General features: G+C 42.4%; 1 pseudogene; it reads left to right on the top strand.

Moving 5' to 3' along the window:
* The window catches only part of LOC102491560 (40S ribosomal protein S23 pseudogene), a 24323-nt pseudogene that overhangs the window by 3222 nt on the left and 4164 nt on the right, over positions 1–16937 (top strand).

The following is a 16937-nucleotide window of genomic DNA, read 5'->3' as shown; positions in this document are numbered from 1 at the left end:
CGCCTCGGTCGTCTGTGTCGTCTGGCTACTGTGGGCCAGGCATCGTGGTTATATACACTCTGGTGGGTTGTAAACGGTGGGTCGTGATTGGTTGTAAATGGTGGACTGTGATTGGTTGTAAACGGTGGGCCCTGATTGGTTGTTAACGGTGGGTTATGATTGGTTGCTTTTGGACCAATCATGAGGTGCCAGATATGCAAATATGAGGAGTTCTAGTGGCCAATCAGAGCAAGGTTTCGAAGGTCAGGTTTTTAGAAGGGAACCAATCATGGTAATTGTTTGCTCTCTGAGAAACCTTGGCAGACTCGCTGGTGCACAGCTTTCCACAAACCAGCATTTAACTTTCTTATTTACTAATAAAATTTTAAGGTTATGCATTTGATATTTTTCTCCTGAATACAATGGATGCTACTAATTGGCTTTGATATGAATTATTCTCTTCTCCATTGCTTTTTAAAAAAATTTGCCAGAGGGTGTGCACATCCAGAGACAGAGAGAAGCAAGAAAGCACCCCCCATGGTGCCTGGTCACACCACAATCCCTTCTCCTCCACTTCTCCCTCCTTTCAGGATTTTGGGCATACATGCACCCACAATTGGTGTGTTTTTCAAGTTGTAGGATCCAGGACTTGAACCACATAGCTGTCCATGTGAGATCTAGCCACCTTAATCATGCCACCAGCTGGCCCTCTCTTCATTGCTTTTTAATTTCTAATTGCTGTTTGGATTTCCTTGGGTCTCTAGGAATTGGTTCCTAAATTTCCAAGTAATAAAGATTTTTGTAATGTAATTATTTCCAATTTTATTGAATTATGATTAGCAAATGTGGTCAAGTACATGGTCAACTAGAGTCATTTGATGCATCTGACTGAAGTTGGTCAAACTAAGTTCACTTGATCAACTTGAGTCAAGTGAGTCATATATTTGTCAAACTAGATGGGTCAAAATGCAAAAGTACTTAAATTTATAACAATAACTTTCAAAACAAAGTTCTTACATTTCTAATACCTTTTGTTTTATATATTTAGCTTCTATGTTATTTGAGGCACACATTTTATAGCTGTTATGTCTTCTTTCATAGACAGTGACTTATGGGAACCAGCAGTTAGCATAATGGCTATGTCGCTGGACTCCCACGTAGTCGACCACGGTTCGCGTCCTGAACCTGGTGGCTTAAAACTCACGCCAGGTGCGTGTGCATGCGTGCCCAAGATCCCGAGAGGAGAATGGAGGAGAAGGGATTGCGGTGTGACCATCCCCTCTGGGGGGTGATTTCTCACTTTCTGTCTCTATGTCTCTGTCTGTCTGGCGAGCGCATGCGTCCTATAGTGAAAACCTCTCCAAAAAAAAAAAAAAACAGATAAACCGTTACTTATATCATATCACTTGTATCATATGTAAGTCTATTTAGTGCTTTTCATTTTAAATTTAAACTTGCCTAATATTAAAATGATCATGGGGCCAGCAGTTGGCATGGTGGTTGGGGCGCTGGACTCCCATGTGATCAACTGTGGTTTGAGTCCCAGTCCTGGTGGCTTGCTTTCTCACATTCTCTCTCTCTCTCACTCTGTTCCTCTCTGGTCAAATTAAAAATAATAAATAAATGAATAAACTAATGATTTAAGAAATATTAAAATGATCACACCTATTTTATTATTGTTACTAGTAGTAGCTGTAGGGTAGTAGTATTTGTATCTGCTTTTCCCATCCTTTTGTCAATTATTCTTTATTATTATATATTTTTTATAAACATACTCTTACTATACAATCCAACAATCTCACTTCTTGATTTTTTAAAACAATTTTTATTTAATTTTATTTATGTATTATTATTAATTTTCTCTAGGGCATGTGTGCTCACAAGAGAGAGAGAGAGAGAGAGAGAGAGAGAGCAAGAAAGCAAGTTGCCAGGTCCAGGACTCAAACTGTGGTTGGCCATGTGGGAGTTCAGCACCGTAACCACCATGCCACCTGCTGGTCCCATACCATTATATATCAACTATGTTTCTTTCTTTCTTTTTTAAAAATTTGCTATAGGGCATGTGTGCTCATTGGAGAAAGACAAGAAAAGAGAGGGTAAGCGAGAAATCACTCCCTGGGAGGATGGCTACCCCTCAGTCCCTTCTACTCCATTCTCCTCTTGGGATTCTGGGCACACATGCACAGAAACATGCACCCAGCGTGTTTTTCAAGCCACCAGGTCTAGGATGTGAACCAGTCAGCCATGAAGGATTCAGCTTCCTTAACCTCTGTGCCACCTGTTGGCCCTCGAATGTGTTTATTATATACACCATATAGTCAGATTTTACGTTTTAGCTTTATCTGACACTTCTGTCTTTCATTGGAATAATTCATTGCTTTTATAGTAGTAACTAATATTCTTGATTTGTTCCTTTTTTTAACTTATCATATTGACTTATTTGTATCTATTCACTTTTTTTTAAGAATTGTTTTTTGTTAAATTTTTATTTAATTTTATTTATTCATTCATTTATTTAAATTTGACCAGAGACACGGAGAGGGAGAGAGGGAAAGTGAGAAAGCAAGCCACCAGGTCCAGGACTCAAACCTTGGTCAGCCATAAGGGAGTGTCCAGCACCTTAACCACCACACCACCTGCTGGTCCCCTCTATTTACTTTTTTAAACTTTTTGTTAATTTTGTGAAATTATATTCACTTCCTTCTTTATCCTTCTTTCTCCCCAGTTAACTAAAGAAAATCATTGAAAACTTTCCAGAATTTATAATTAAATGAATATACTTCAGTTATAAAAACCACCATTACTTTCGTTACTCCTTTCCCCTCCCCTGAATAAATTGAGACAAGTAAAATACTTTCATTTCCCCCTCCTCTCCGATGAGGCATTCAAAAAGTTTTTACTTCCCACTCCTGCCCGTTACCCTTGAACGCCCAAGTTTTGCAGAGATAGGTCAATACTCTTTATTCCAGTTGATTATCTGAATTTCTCTTACGGTATGTTTCTTCTGTCTGTAAGACCTGAGTATTTATTGCACACAATTCTGCAGTGTATTACTCTGTTAGGTTTCACGGCATGTGCATTTTGAAAGGTCCATTGCTTGGTTCTGTTTCCTCTTTTCTTTATCCTTTTCTTGACATCTTTGTTCGAAGTCATTTGTTTTTGAATAGAGGTTTTTTTCTGTTGTTGTTCTTGTTGTTTTTAAAGAAATTTCCTAGGGTACCACGCATCCTGGTGCTCTTTATGGTTACATCTAGCTTTTTTTCTTTTACTCTGACATGCCAATAATAGTAGATAGAGGATTCTTAGATTGCTGGATTGTTTTTTGTTAGCTTTGATTAGTACATGTTATTCTATTGTTGGCTTCCTCTGCTGTAGATTAAAAGTCTCACACCTGTGTGATTATTTTTCCCATCTAAGTACCTAGTTCCTTCTTTCAAATCTCATCAGTTGTCGGTTTTTTTCCCTTTATCTACTGAGTATCTTAATTTAAAATTATGTGTTTATCATTGTGGTTGGTTGGTAAGGTATTTCTCTTTGTTAGAGAACTAGCTTCAAAATATTTTTGCAAAATAAAAATAAGTTGAAGCATGTGTCATTGTGGTTAGATGAGAGCACATACATATTTTTAGAGGTGCATAGTAAAATATGTAGGGGTGATATGACATGGTGTCTGAAACTGGCTTTAAAATACTCAGTGGAACAAAGTGGCAGTCATCAAATAGTGCGATACTGGCTAGACAAAGACAAATCAGAACAATGGAATAGAACAGAGAGCCCCCAAATAAACCATAACATGTCTGGTCAAATGATATTTGGCAATAGTAAGAAGGGTACCAAGACCATCCGACAAGTGGTGCTGAGAACACTGATTATCCACATGCAAGAATGAAGTTAACCTTCATCTAATGCCATGTACAAAAATATACTCCATATAGACCAAAGACCTAAATGAAAGATCTAAACATAGTATGTGTAGAAGAAAACCTAGGGCAAAAGATTCACAACACTGGGTTTGGCAATGACACACATAGCTATTTCTCCAAATATCTATAAACAGTTGTCCAATAAACACACACAAAAAAAATGCTCGACATCACTAATCATTAGGGAAATGCAAATCAAAATTACAATGAGATACCACTTCATACTCACTAAGAAAGCTGCCATCAAAAACTCAGAAAATAACAAACTTTGGTGAGGATGAAGAAATTGAAACCATGAGAACCAGCAGTTAGCGAAATGGCTATGTCGCTGGACTCCCACATAGTAGACCATGGTTCGTGTCCCAGACCCGGTGGCTTAGAACTCACACTGGGCACGTGTGTGTGCATGCCCAAGATCCCGAGAAGAGAATGGAGAAGGGATTGCAGCGTGGCCATCCCCCCTGGGGGGTGATTTCTCACTTTCTGTCTCTCTGTCTCTCTCTGTCTGTCTGGTGAGCGCACGCGCCCTATAGCAAAAACCTCTCCAAAAAAAAAAAGAAGAAATTGAAACCATTGCACTGTATTAGTTGGAAGGTAAAAGTGTATATTTGCTTTGGAAAACAGTATGGTGATTCCTCTGAAAAATAAAAATAGAATTACATGTGACCTAGCAATTCCACTTCTAGGTACATACCCAAAACAGTTGAAAACAAGATCTCTAAGGGATAGTACATCCATGTTCATAGCAAGCTATTCAGAAGCTAAATGTGGAAGCAACCCAAGTGTCTATCAATGGATAACCGGGTGAACAAAATGTGGTGAACACACACTTATTAGAATAATACTCAGCTTTAAAAAAGGAGGCAAATTCTGGGACCAGCAGATGATGTAATGCTTACATCACTGGACTCCCACATGGTCAACCATGGTTCGAGTCCCGGGCCTGGTGGCTTAAAACTCAAGCTGGGTATGTGTGCATGCCTGCCCAAAATCTCGAGAGAATAGAGGAGAAGGGATTATGGCATGGCCATTCCCCCGAGGGGTGATTTTTCACTTTCTGTCTCTCTGTCCTTCTCTGTCTCTCTGGTGAGCGCATGCACTCTATTGCAAAAATCTCTCTTTCTTAAAAAAAAAAAAAGAATGCAAATTCTGACATGTACTACAGCATGGATGAACCTTGAGGGCACTATGCTAAGTGAAATAAGCCTGTCATGAAATGACAAATACTGTAAGATTCCACTATATGAGATACTTAGAGTAGTCAAAATCATGGAGTCAGAAAATAGAATGGTAGTTGTTAGGGTGGGGAGTAAGGAGGAGTGGGAGATTATGGTTTAACAGGTACAGAATTTGGTTTTACAATATGAAAAGAGCCTGAGAGAAGGATGGTGGTGATGGTTATACAACATAATCAATATATGTAATCCCATTGAATTATAAATTTAAAATTATCAATATGGTAAATGCATCTTATGTGGTTTTTTTTTGGAGAGGTTTTTGCTATAGGGTGCGTGCGCTCGCCAGACAGAGAGAGACAGAGAGACAGAAAGCAAGAAATCACCCCCCCAGGGGGGATGGTCACGTCGCAATCCCTTCTCCTTCATTCTCCTCTCGGGATCTTGGGCACGCACGCACACATGCCTGGCGTGAGTTCTAAGCCAGCAGGTCCAGGACGCGAACCGTGGTCGACTACGTGGGAGTCCAGCGACATAGCCATTATGCTAACTGCTGGTTCCCTGTGTATTTTACCATAACAAAAAAAAATTGGGAATAAAACAGAGAAGGAAAGGAGGTAGACGACACGTTAGTGGCTGTTAAATCTGGAAGATGGCCTTGCGGAGGTCCATTGAACTTCCTAGTTTTTGTACATAAATATTCATAGTAAAAATCTTATAGTTCCAGAAGGTGTTTCTGTGCCTTTTTAACACTTTCTAGATGCTCATTGAATGTTTCACTCGGGTTGGGATCTAACGGCCAACTGAGCACAGTCAAGAAAGTGAAATAGCAGAGAGGGTGCAGGGAGCCACAGGCTGTGCAGTGTTGCACGTAAGTGTGCACCAGAGGAAAGGAAGTCGTGAAAACGAGCCTAAGGCAAGGGCAGATGAGCCGGCTATTGTAGGTGACGTTCGCACCCTATTCTCTGCCCTTCTGGCCCATCTGCCTTTGCCTGCAGCTGCAGAGGAAGGCAGTTTCCAGCACACCAACAGCTTCCTGTCTCAAGCAGCTGCGCATCTTGCTTTTTCTCTGATTAAGTCTTGGGCATCGTGGGAGTTTGCTTATTTGAAAGCAGGAGGACACTTCAGAAATGAAGGCACAGGGATTTAACCTCAACCAATGTGAGACAGGAGTTGGGGGAAACTGCCTTAGTTTTCCACCCGCCAGTGAGAGGATTCTTAGGTATGTTCCACACAGTTTTTCAGAGGACCCAAACGGCTGAGGGCCAATTGCCCGTGGGGTGCACTGCTCATGCTTACACTTTTTACTAGCCTCCTTTTCTCTTCACCATTCTCCATGCAGTAGCCGGTGTGGTTTTTAAATTGTAAATCAGATTGTATCTTTTCCTAGTTTAAAGACTTTCAATTTTATTTATTTATTTTTGCCATAGCGCATGTGTGCTTGGTGGAGAGAGATGGAGAGAAACAGAGAGAGACAGCAAGAAAGAAAGTGAGAAATGATTGCCCACGGGGATGACTATGTTGTAATCCTGACTCTTCAATTCTCTTTTTTTTTTTTGAAGAGGTTTTTGCTACAGGGTGTGTGTGCTCGCTAGAAAGACAGAGAGAGACAGAGAGACAGAAAACAAGAAATCACCCCCCCCCCCGGGGGAGGGATGGCCACGCTGCAATCCCTTCGCCTCCTTTCTCCTCTCGGGATCTTGGGCACACACGCACATGCGCCTGGCATGAGTTTAAGCCACCAGGTCTGGGATTTGAACCGTGGTCAACTTCATGGGAGTCCAGCGACATAGCCATTCTCCTCCTGGGATTTTGGGCACACATAGACAGATGCCTGGCATGATTTTCACACCATCAGATCTAGGATCTGAATCATGGTCATCCATGTGGAAGCCCAGCACCTCAGCCACCACACTGTCTGCAGGTCTCTCACGTTGCGATTTTTTTAAAAGATCAGTTTCTTGGGACCAGCAGTTAGTATAATGGCTATGTTGCTGGACTTCCATGTAGTTGACTGCAGTTTGAGTGCCAGACCAGGTGGCTTAAACTCACACCAGGCGCGTGTGCATGCGTACCCAAGATCCCGAGAGGAGAATGGAGGAGAAGGGATTGTGGCATGGCCAACCCCCCTCTGGGGAGTGCTCTCTCGCTTTCTGTCTCTCTGTCTTTCTGGTGAGCACACGCGTCCTATAGCAAAAACCTTCCCCCCCCCCCAAAAAAAAAGATCAATTTCTTAAGATCAAGCATTTCTAATGACGGGTTAAGTGTGTAAATCTCAAATACAAAACAGAAGGCAAATGCACTGATCAAGTGAAAGAAAGAATGCAAAAACAAAACCCAAAAAATCCTATGCCAATACTTCGCCAAATATAGTTTCTCAAAGCAGCATTTAGAAACAAGGCTAACTTTACACAAGTCAGAGGGGATTTTTTAAAGTTCATGGAAAATGCATTATTAAAAAAAAAACACAAAACTAAACAGGGATTTTCATTTTCTGTGCCACAATAAACTTGTATATTTTAATTCCATTTCCATGAACATTTTGAAGAACTCTTGTACATTTGTAATAGTAAGGCAAACCAGAATGAAAAGCTCTTGTTAAACTACACCCAGGTCTCAGTTCGGCGCTTTGTGGTAGCTTGTACTGTGCCGACCTAGCTAAGTCGGAATCACACGCCCCAGAATTCCCTTCTCTGTATGGGTTCAGGTCAGGGCTGGCCCAAAGGGAAACTTGCGCAAGATCTGGAAGGGGACACAAAGAGTAGCAGCCGGGCTGGCACATGTGGAAGACAGGTAGTCCACAATCCACTGCAGCTGCACCTGTCCCTGTCCTTGTCCCCACTCTGCGGGATGGCCTCACGGGCGTGGGCCCACCAGGCTGTCAGCTCCTCCTCCTGTGCTGGATCCTAGCACGTGAGTCTCCGAGGCTGGTGCGCCGGCTTCTTCTGTTGGTCATCCTCAAGCTGTGTGAGAGGCAGACACAGGTTCCAATTCATCCTCATGGGTTCTAGTGTGACTCCCAGGTGCCCATTGATCCTTGTCTTCTCCCTCTTGTATCCAGCTTTCCTTTCTTTCTTTTTTTTTAAAATAATCATTTTATTTAACTTTATTATCATTGCTATTATTTTCCAATTTGACCAAAGAGAGACAGAGGGAAAGTAAGAAAGCAAGCCACCAGGTCCAGGACCCGAACTACGATCAGTCATGTGGAAGTACGACGCTCCCAACTACCACACTACGTGCCAGCCCCTGTATCCAGCCCCTGTATGAAGCTGGCCTGACTGAGCCAAGTCTACCACGGCACACGGCGACAATCTGCCATTGATTTCTTCATCACCTCCCCAGAGACTTCTGATCTTTCAACAATTCTCTTGGAGATGTTACCTCACCCGCGTCTCCTTCAGGATATAAACTCTGGAGGCCAGCCGTGGCATGGCGTTTAAGGCACTGGACTCCCACATGACTGCAGTTCAAGTCCCAGACCTGGTGGCTTGCTGTTTCACTTTCCCTCTCTTTCTCTCTCTGTCTCTCTCTGGTGAGTACATGTGCTCTATGGCAAATTAGAAAATAATAAATAAAATTAAATAATTCTTTTTTTAAAAAAAGGGATGTAGATGCCAATTCCTATATTAATTACATTATTTAAGGGAAGCCCATTGTGATAGGAATGAAACTCCAGACTCCTCACTGTGCAAGATCTGACCTCTTCTGCTTCATCCAACGCCCATCTCCCCATGTCCTCCTCCTTCGCCAGGGCTGTGTTTACCATTCTGCCTAGACATTGGTAATTACATTCTCCTTAAGTCACTTAGCTGCCTCAAGACCCTGCTCCCCTTCCCTTCCCTGGTGGCTGGGTGCAGGGGAGGAAGAGGTTAAGGTTGCTGGCAGACCTGGACATCTCAGGCCTGTTCTCAATCAGGGCACGGCAGGAAGGCATGGGACTGCTTGCTGGATGGGGGAGGTCTCCATAGCAAAGTGATTAGGTAGCCGGGGAGAGAACACGCTGAACTGTTCATCCCTGTGCATGGAGGCGGCGGGGTGGGCCCCGGGGCGGGAAGGAAGGGCCGCCCAGATCTCCAAGTGCTGAAGAGCTGGAAGTCAGTTTTGTGACTGCGGAGATTTGGCCAGTTCTGGGCGGAGGGTCAGCCAGGTCTGGGCGGAGGGTCAGCCTCTCACAGCAGGCTGGGAGAGCCGATAGACTGGGTGCGCTGGCTGTGTGTCCTCGCTCCCCTCCTTGGCTGCTTCTTGAGGTTTCCTGGCCTGGGAACCACGTCTGTCCTCCAAGAAACTCCTCCAGCTGGCTCTTCTCAGCCGGTTCTGAATCTCCCTAAGAGAGGTGGTGTTGGCTCCCCACCTGGCCTTGCACTCTGGACCCGGTGCACCCCCGGGGAAGGCGTGCTGTGTTTCTGAAACACCACGGGAAGCAGGGAGTTCACCTCTTCTTGAATTATCCTTCTTGGCTGCATGAGAGGAACATGAAACACCTCTCACCCTCCCACCCCACTCCTACACTCTGTTACAATTACACTGGACTGCACACGGTTTTCTGAGCCAAGCTCTTCACCTTTGAACTTGCTGCTGCCTCTGCCTGGAATGTCCTACCCCATCTGAAAAACTTCTGCTCACCCTTAAGGTTCCACCCAGATATCACCTTGTGTGACGGGTCTCCCCTTACACGCCTTATCCTGTCTTTCTAGATGATTCCATGTAGCTCTGGGGCTGCATTGTAACAGGGTCTCCCCGTTTTTTTCCTCCCCAGAGGTCTCATGTGCTCTCTAGAGAGAGGGAGAGAAGGAGAGAGAAAGTGAAAAAGCACTCCACCCTGGGGTATCCACAATCTCTTCTCCATTTCTCCCTCCTTTTGGGATTTTTGGGCACATGTTCACAAGGACTCTGTGTGTTTTTCAAGCTGCTGGGTCCAGGACTTGACCTGTGTAGTTGGCCATGTGGGATCCAGCGCCTAAACCGCTATGCCATGGGCTGGTCTGGGTCTCCCACTTTTAACATGCCCACAAAGCACCCGGCCATCTCCTTATGCTTCAGCAGGGCCTGTGGCCTGGTTCTGGATGCGTAACTGACAGGTGTGAGCAGTGATGCTGGTCCGCGGCCCACATGCTGAGTGGCAAGTGGCTAAAGTGTTTATCGCAACCTCTCACTTGAATTTTCAGGCTGAATACTTCAATGTGCTACAGATAAAACTTATCGTTTTTTTAGATGCAACTTAATCTCTACTTTGAACACCCAACTCAGCAAGCAGCAAAACACATGCTGGTCAATTTCTAGTAAACTTGGTCATTTTAGGTTAGAATTCAGTTCATTCTGAAATTTTCCTCTCTGCCTGCCCCATTCCCACCTTCTTCACTGGGTTTCATCTCCGTTTTGGTTGGTAGTAGGTTTCTGAGGCATCTGGGCAGTGGGGCAGTGTGGAAGGTAGCATCTGGTTCAAGGTGGGGGTTACCATGATAGTTCCAGTACAATGTCCTTCCAGGTGGCTCCCTCAGATGCCTGAGCTTTCTTGAGGTCCCTGGCATGACCCAGCCCACTCTCTTCTCATGAGTCCTCTCTCCACCATGTCATGCCCTCAGGTCTCCCAGGCTCCTCCCACCTGGCTTCCACGCCTTCCTCCATGTTGACAGTTCTCCACCAATCCCTGCGGCCCCCACAAGCTCCCTGGGGGTGCCTAGGTCCTTCGGCTGATGGCAATACCCTCAGCAGCCCCATGCCATGTGTACTTGTTACTCCAGATGATCAATGGGAAGTGGGCACAGTTCTTCTGTACTTGCAGGTCTAAGGGTCTTATTGTCCACACTCGTCCTTCCTGAGATAACCCTAGAAAGAGGACAGGGTGCTGGATAACATCTTGGGGTGTCCTCCAGCATCTAACAGACCTGCTTCCCCACCCAATCTGTCTTTCCCTGCCTTTCTCCTCCCTCACTCCATAGGGTCTTCTTAACTATTTTTTTAACTACTTAATATATGCATATATATATATATATAAAACAAGTCAAATAGTACAAAAGTGCACTCTTAGTTTTACATCATATACTCAATCCTCATTTCTTGGGACACAATCAGTTGGGTCTCCACCACAGAGGATGACAGAGTGAATTTGCTTCCCCTTTGTTCAGCTTCTTTTCTCATCCTTCCTCCATTCTGTTTTGGTCAGTAAGTGCTATTCTTACTTCCAGTGCTTTATTTCTCCACGGGGACACTGCAAGCGTTTGGATGACACAGATCTTCTTTGGCCAAGACAGTGGAGCACTTTGCAGCTTGCTCATTATCTTTGATCCCAATGCACTAAATGACATCGGTGCTGCTCAAGTTCCAAGACCACCCAAGACGCAGACAGCACCCGCGACTGAAAATTTCTATCTGATGGGTACTTATGTCCACTGTAAAAACATCCGATGTGGGGCCAGCAGGTCACGTGGTGGTTAAGGGCACTGGACTCCCACATGACTGACCATGGTTCAAATCCCGGACCTGACGGCTTGCTTTCACACTTTCTCTCTCCCCATCTCTTCCTCTCCTGTCAAATTGAAAAAAATAAATAAATAAAGTTAGGTAAAATAATTCTTTGAAAAAAAAAAGGTCCAATGTATTTATATCTCTAGTAACTGAACTATCTAATTTAAACTTATCTTTTCATTCCCCCTCCCTTTTTTTTGGGGGGGGGGAGAGGTTTTTGCTATAGGGCACGTGCATTCACCAGAAAGACAGAGAGAGGCAGAGAGACAGAAAGTGAGAAATCACTCCCCTCCAGGAGGGATGGCCACGGCGCAATCCCATCTCCTCCATTCTCCTCTCGGGATCTTGGGCACGCACTCCTAAGTGCCTGGCATGAGTTTAAGTCACCAGGTCCAGGATTCGAACCACAGTCGACTACAGGGGAGTCCAGTGACGTAGCCATTATGCCCTTCATTCCCTTTTTATGAAAAATGAGAACATCAGGCTACCTAACAAATTCTTATCTTCATTGGTTTTTGTAATTTCTCCATTAAAAGCATTTGTAACATCTGTGTTTTGTAACTGTAATTCCAATCGTTTTAATTTTAAACCCAAACATAAATTATTCAGTGTTCATTTTTGGAGCTTTCTCTACTCATTTGTTTACCAAATTTGTTTTTTTTTTTAGTATTTTCTTCAAGATTGCTGAGTTTTTCTAGTTTTGAAAATATTTGCATATTTTATATATGGACTACACTTTGGGTTGATATAGTTTCCGGATCATGTTTTCTTTCTTGCAGGACAACTTGGTAGCAGTGTATAAGTTTAAAGTTTTTGGTTTAGGAAAGTTTTTTCTTTTTCTTTCCCTTTCTTTGTCTTCTTTTCTTTTCCTTTCTTTTCTTCTTTCTTTTCTTCTTTTCTTTGTTTGCCAGAGGGTGGGGTGCATGCACGAGAGAGAGAGAGAGAGAGAGAGAGAGAGATTAAGAAAGCACCCCTTGTGGGGAATGGTCACTCTGCAATTCCTTCTCCATTGTTCCCTCCTTTCAAGATTTGGGTATGCATGCACACACACATGGTGTGTTTGTGTGTTTTTGAGATCACTGGATTCAGGACTCAAACCACATGGTTGGCCATGTGGGTTCTAGTCACCGTACTGCCAGACCACAGGGTGGCTTGGTTTTCTTAATTTATATATTTGAATGTCAATAAAATATACATGCATTTCCATTGTCTTTTTAGCATATCTACTATTTCTTCTCTCATCTTTTAAAATTCATTGTTACTCTTCATGTTATAGTCTTCATTTTACTGAGATCTATCTTCCATGTTCCTGGCTAAATTTTTATTGATGTTCCTTTTAAAAAGAAATAAATAATTTCTTTTTTTTTTTTTTTTTGAGAGGTTTTTCGCTATAGGGCGCGTGCGCTCGCCAGATAGACAGAGACAGACAGAGAGACAGAAAGCGAGAAATCATCCCCCAGGGGGGATGGTCACGCTGCAATCCCTTCTCCTCCATTCTCCTCTCGGGATCTTGGGCACGCACGCACACGCACCCGGCATGAGTTCTAAGCCACCGGGTCTGGGACACAAACCGTGGTCGACTACGTGGGAGTCCAGCGACATAGCCATTACGCTAACTGCTGGTTCCCAGAAATAAATAATTTCTCAGGAAAATAAAAATTTCAAAATTCTCTCCGGTAGAGATAAAAAAAAAGAGAAAGAAATAGAAGAAGAACACTTTTACTCACACACTGTGAGTTCTTGTATGATCATAGTGCCATACTGTGCATAAAGAAATAAATCCAGGGGCCATCAGGTGGTATGGTGGTTAAGGCACTGGACTCCTACATGGCCTACCACGGTTTGAATCCTGGACCTGGAGACTTGTTTTCTCACTTTCTCTCTCTTTTTCTCTGTCACTCTCTGATGAGCACACATGTCCTATGGCCAATTACAACAACAGTAATAGACATAAATGATTGTTTAAAAAAAAAAGAAAGAAGTCCTTAAAAAATGCAAAGATAATATAAAATTAAAAAGAAATGTTTAAAAGTGAAGTCATGGTAAAGCCAGTAATTTGGTGATTCATAGGCTTTATAGAATTCTTGATTTTAATCTTTTTTTTGAATTTATTCCAAAGAAAGATTCAGCTGTAACATTTCAGATTTTTCTCGATTATTTAGTTTTGTTCAATGAGTAATGGTTATAGTAAATATATAAATTGAGACCTGTAGAGATAATGGTCTATCAAATAATTGATGGGTTTATTTAAACTTGCTTGTTTGTAAAATAGTTGATTCTTCATTTAGTCCTGATATTCGATGTTATTATCATTATGTGTGGACTTACCCGTATTTTTTAGTTGTTTTGTGTTCTCTTACTTCTATTTGTCTCTCTGGAACTTTCCTGGTGTGAGTAGTACCTTAAGTACTTCTTGAAGGGCCAGTTTCATTTTGGTGAATTATTTTAGCATTTGTTTATCTGAGAGTTATTTTATTTTATTTTATTTTTTTAGAGAGATTTTTTTGCTATAGGGCAACATGCTTTTGCCAGAGAAAAAAAGAAACAGAAAGTGAGAAATCACTCCCTAGGAAAGAGGGCCATGCCACAATCCCTTCTCCATTCTCCTCTCAGGGTCTTGGGCACATACCCTTAGCATGAGTTTGAAGCCTCTGGGTCCAGGACTTGAACTGCAGTCAGCCGTGTGGGAGTCCAGCGAAGTAACCATTACGGATCTGCTGGTCCCAGAGAATGATTTTATTTCTTCTTCCCATTTGAAGGACAATCTTGCTAAGTATAGAACTTGGCTGAAATTGCTTTTCTTTCAGAGTATTAAATACATCTTCCCATTCTTTCCTTGCCTGCATAGTTTCAGAGAAGAGATCTGATATTAGTCTATTCCAATAACCTTTGTAAGTCACTTGACATATCTCTCTTGCCATTTTTTGAATTGTGTCCTTGTTGGAACCAGCAGATGGCATGATGGTTGCTTTGCTGGACTTCCACATAATAGACTGCAGTTCAAGTCTTGAACCTGGTGGCTTAAAATTCATGCCGGGCACGTGTGCATATGTGCCTAAGATCCCACAAGGAGAATGGAGGAGAAGGAATTGCAGCATGGCCATCCTCTCAGGAGGTGATTACTTGCTTTCTTGCTTTCTATCTCCCTGTCTCTCTGTTTCTCCAGCAAGCACACATTTCCCTATAGCAAAAATCTGTCTCTCTCTAAAAAAAAAAAAAAATTGCATCCTTGTCTTTGGTTTTTACCAATTTGGCTATGATAAGCCTTGCAGAGGATCTTATATCTGTTTGGTATTTGGTATCTTTTCTATCTTCTGGCCTGGTATGTTCACATGCCTCCCTAAATTTGGAAAGTGTTCAGTTGATATGTTTTCAAAGATATTTTCTATGCTTTTACTTGTCTCTTCACCTTCTGGAATATCTATTATGTACATATTTGATTGTTCAGTGGTGTCTAGGATTTCTTGTATATTTTCCTCATTTTTGATGGTTATTCTTCTTGGTTGCTTGGATTAAATGAAAGATTTTATCTTCAAAGTCAGAAATTCTGTGTGGTCTAATCTGCTATTGATACTTTAGGGAGACTTTGATTGCCTACATCATATTCTTTATGTCCAGAAATTCTGTTTAATTCTTTTTGGTGTGTCTAGCTTTTTATGGAGTTCCTCCTTCAAGTCATAGAAAGATTTTCTTATCTCTTGGAATTAGGTCTCTGTTTTTCCTTGCATTTTGTTTACTATTGTTACAATGAATAATCTGAATTCTTTTTCTGACATTTCTGCAATCTCTTGTATTTCGTCCATTGTTGTTGAGGAGTTATGATTCTTTTAGGGGAAAATATTTTCTGATTTTTCTCCTCTTTCTTGGGGCTGTGCTTTGATTTGTAATGATCTGGTGGTATACTTGCTTCTTCCTGCTCTGAAGTATGTTTCTGTAGCTGCATGCTCCTGCAATTTTTTTTTAAAAGAACTATTTATTTTTGTTATTATTTATTTATATTTTAAAAATAATTATTTTATAAATTTATTTATTTTTATTTGGCCAGAAAAGGACAGAGAGAGAGAGAGAGAGAGAGGGAAAGTGAGAAAGCAAGCCACCAGATCTGGGAATTGAATTGCAGTCGGTCATGTGGGAATTCAGCACCCTTAACCACCATGCCACCTGCCAGTCTCTATTATTATTATTATTTAAATTTGACCAGAGAAAGACAGAGAGAGAAAGAGAAAGTGAGAAAGCAAGTCACGGGGTCAGGGTTCAATTGCAGTCAGCCATGTGGAAGCCCAGTGCTTTAACCACCATGCCACCTGCCAGTCCCACTCCTGCACTTCTTTATGATGGGTGTAAGCTCTGCACCAATTTCCACCCTCTAGGTAGATGGGAATGTGGAATTCACAGTTGGAGTTTAGGGCTCAGGCTTTCTTTCTTTTTTAAAGAATTATTTTATTTAACTTTCATTTATTAATTTATTCAATTTTTATCCATTTTCATTTGACCAGAGCAGGAGAGAGAGAGAGAAAGAGAGGGAGAGAGAGAGAGAAAGCAAGCTGCCAGGTCCAGGACTCGAACCATGGTCAGCCATGTGGGAGTCCAATGCCCTTAATCACCATGCCACCTGCTGGCCCCAAGGGTTCAGAATTTCAAAGGGGAGTTTCTCTCCTTTTACTGTTAAAGGAGTTATATGGAAAGAATTCCTCCAGAATCTCCTATTTTCAGGTATTTGGTCCTTGTATACCAAATCTGACTGCTCCCAATGTAGATGGAGTTTAGACCAACAGGTAGAATGCAAGGTGGTAGAAGCATTTCACGGGGTGTGCACTGGTGCACTGCATGGGTAGAGAGCCCCTCGTCTCCCATAGCAGGCTGGTTGGAGGTCCCTGCTGAAAGCTCAAGTGGAGTGGCTTGGCTTGGACCTGCCTGTTTGTTCTCTCAGCATATTTTTTTGTTGTTGTTAAAACTGCTTTCCTTGAAATTCCCTATGCATTTTTAAATTCAGCACCCTTTTCCCTGCCACTCCCTAGTTTATAGGAAAGTTCAGAAATACTCCTTTCCTGAAGTGGGAACTTGTGTGTGACATTTGTTAATACTTAAGCATATTACCTCACCCCAGTAATGTTTATCTACTTCTTTTATTACACTTTAACAACTTGACAGGGCATTGTCTCCTGAATACTGAGCATAGTTCTGGCATGACAGAGGCTCATTAAATGTTTGTTGAAAGAATCCGTGAGTGACAGAGACTTCCAGGTCATAATCAAAGAGAAAATGAGGTTGTGAGATAGGAGGGGAAGACCAGGGTGTATGAACAGGGTACCAAAGATAACTTGTGCAAACCTCACAGCTTGGCCCAGGATAGGTGGGCATTGTCTTCTCACTCCGAAGTTCTCAGCTGATA

This window comes from Tupaia chinensis, unplaced genomic scaffold (assembly GCF_000334495.1).
Source record: "Tupaia chinensis unplaced genomic scaffold, TupChi_1.0 Scaffold143574_1, whole genome shotgun sequence".
NCBI lineage: Eukaryota > Metazoa > Chordata > Mammalia > Scandentia > Tupaiidae > Tupaia > Tupaia belangeri.
The sequence above is the reverse complement of the archived record's forward strand: the minus strand, read 5'-3'. Positions and strand labels throughout refer to the sequence as shown.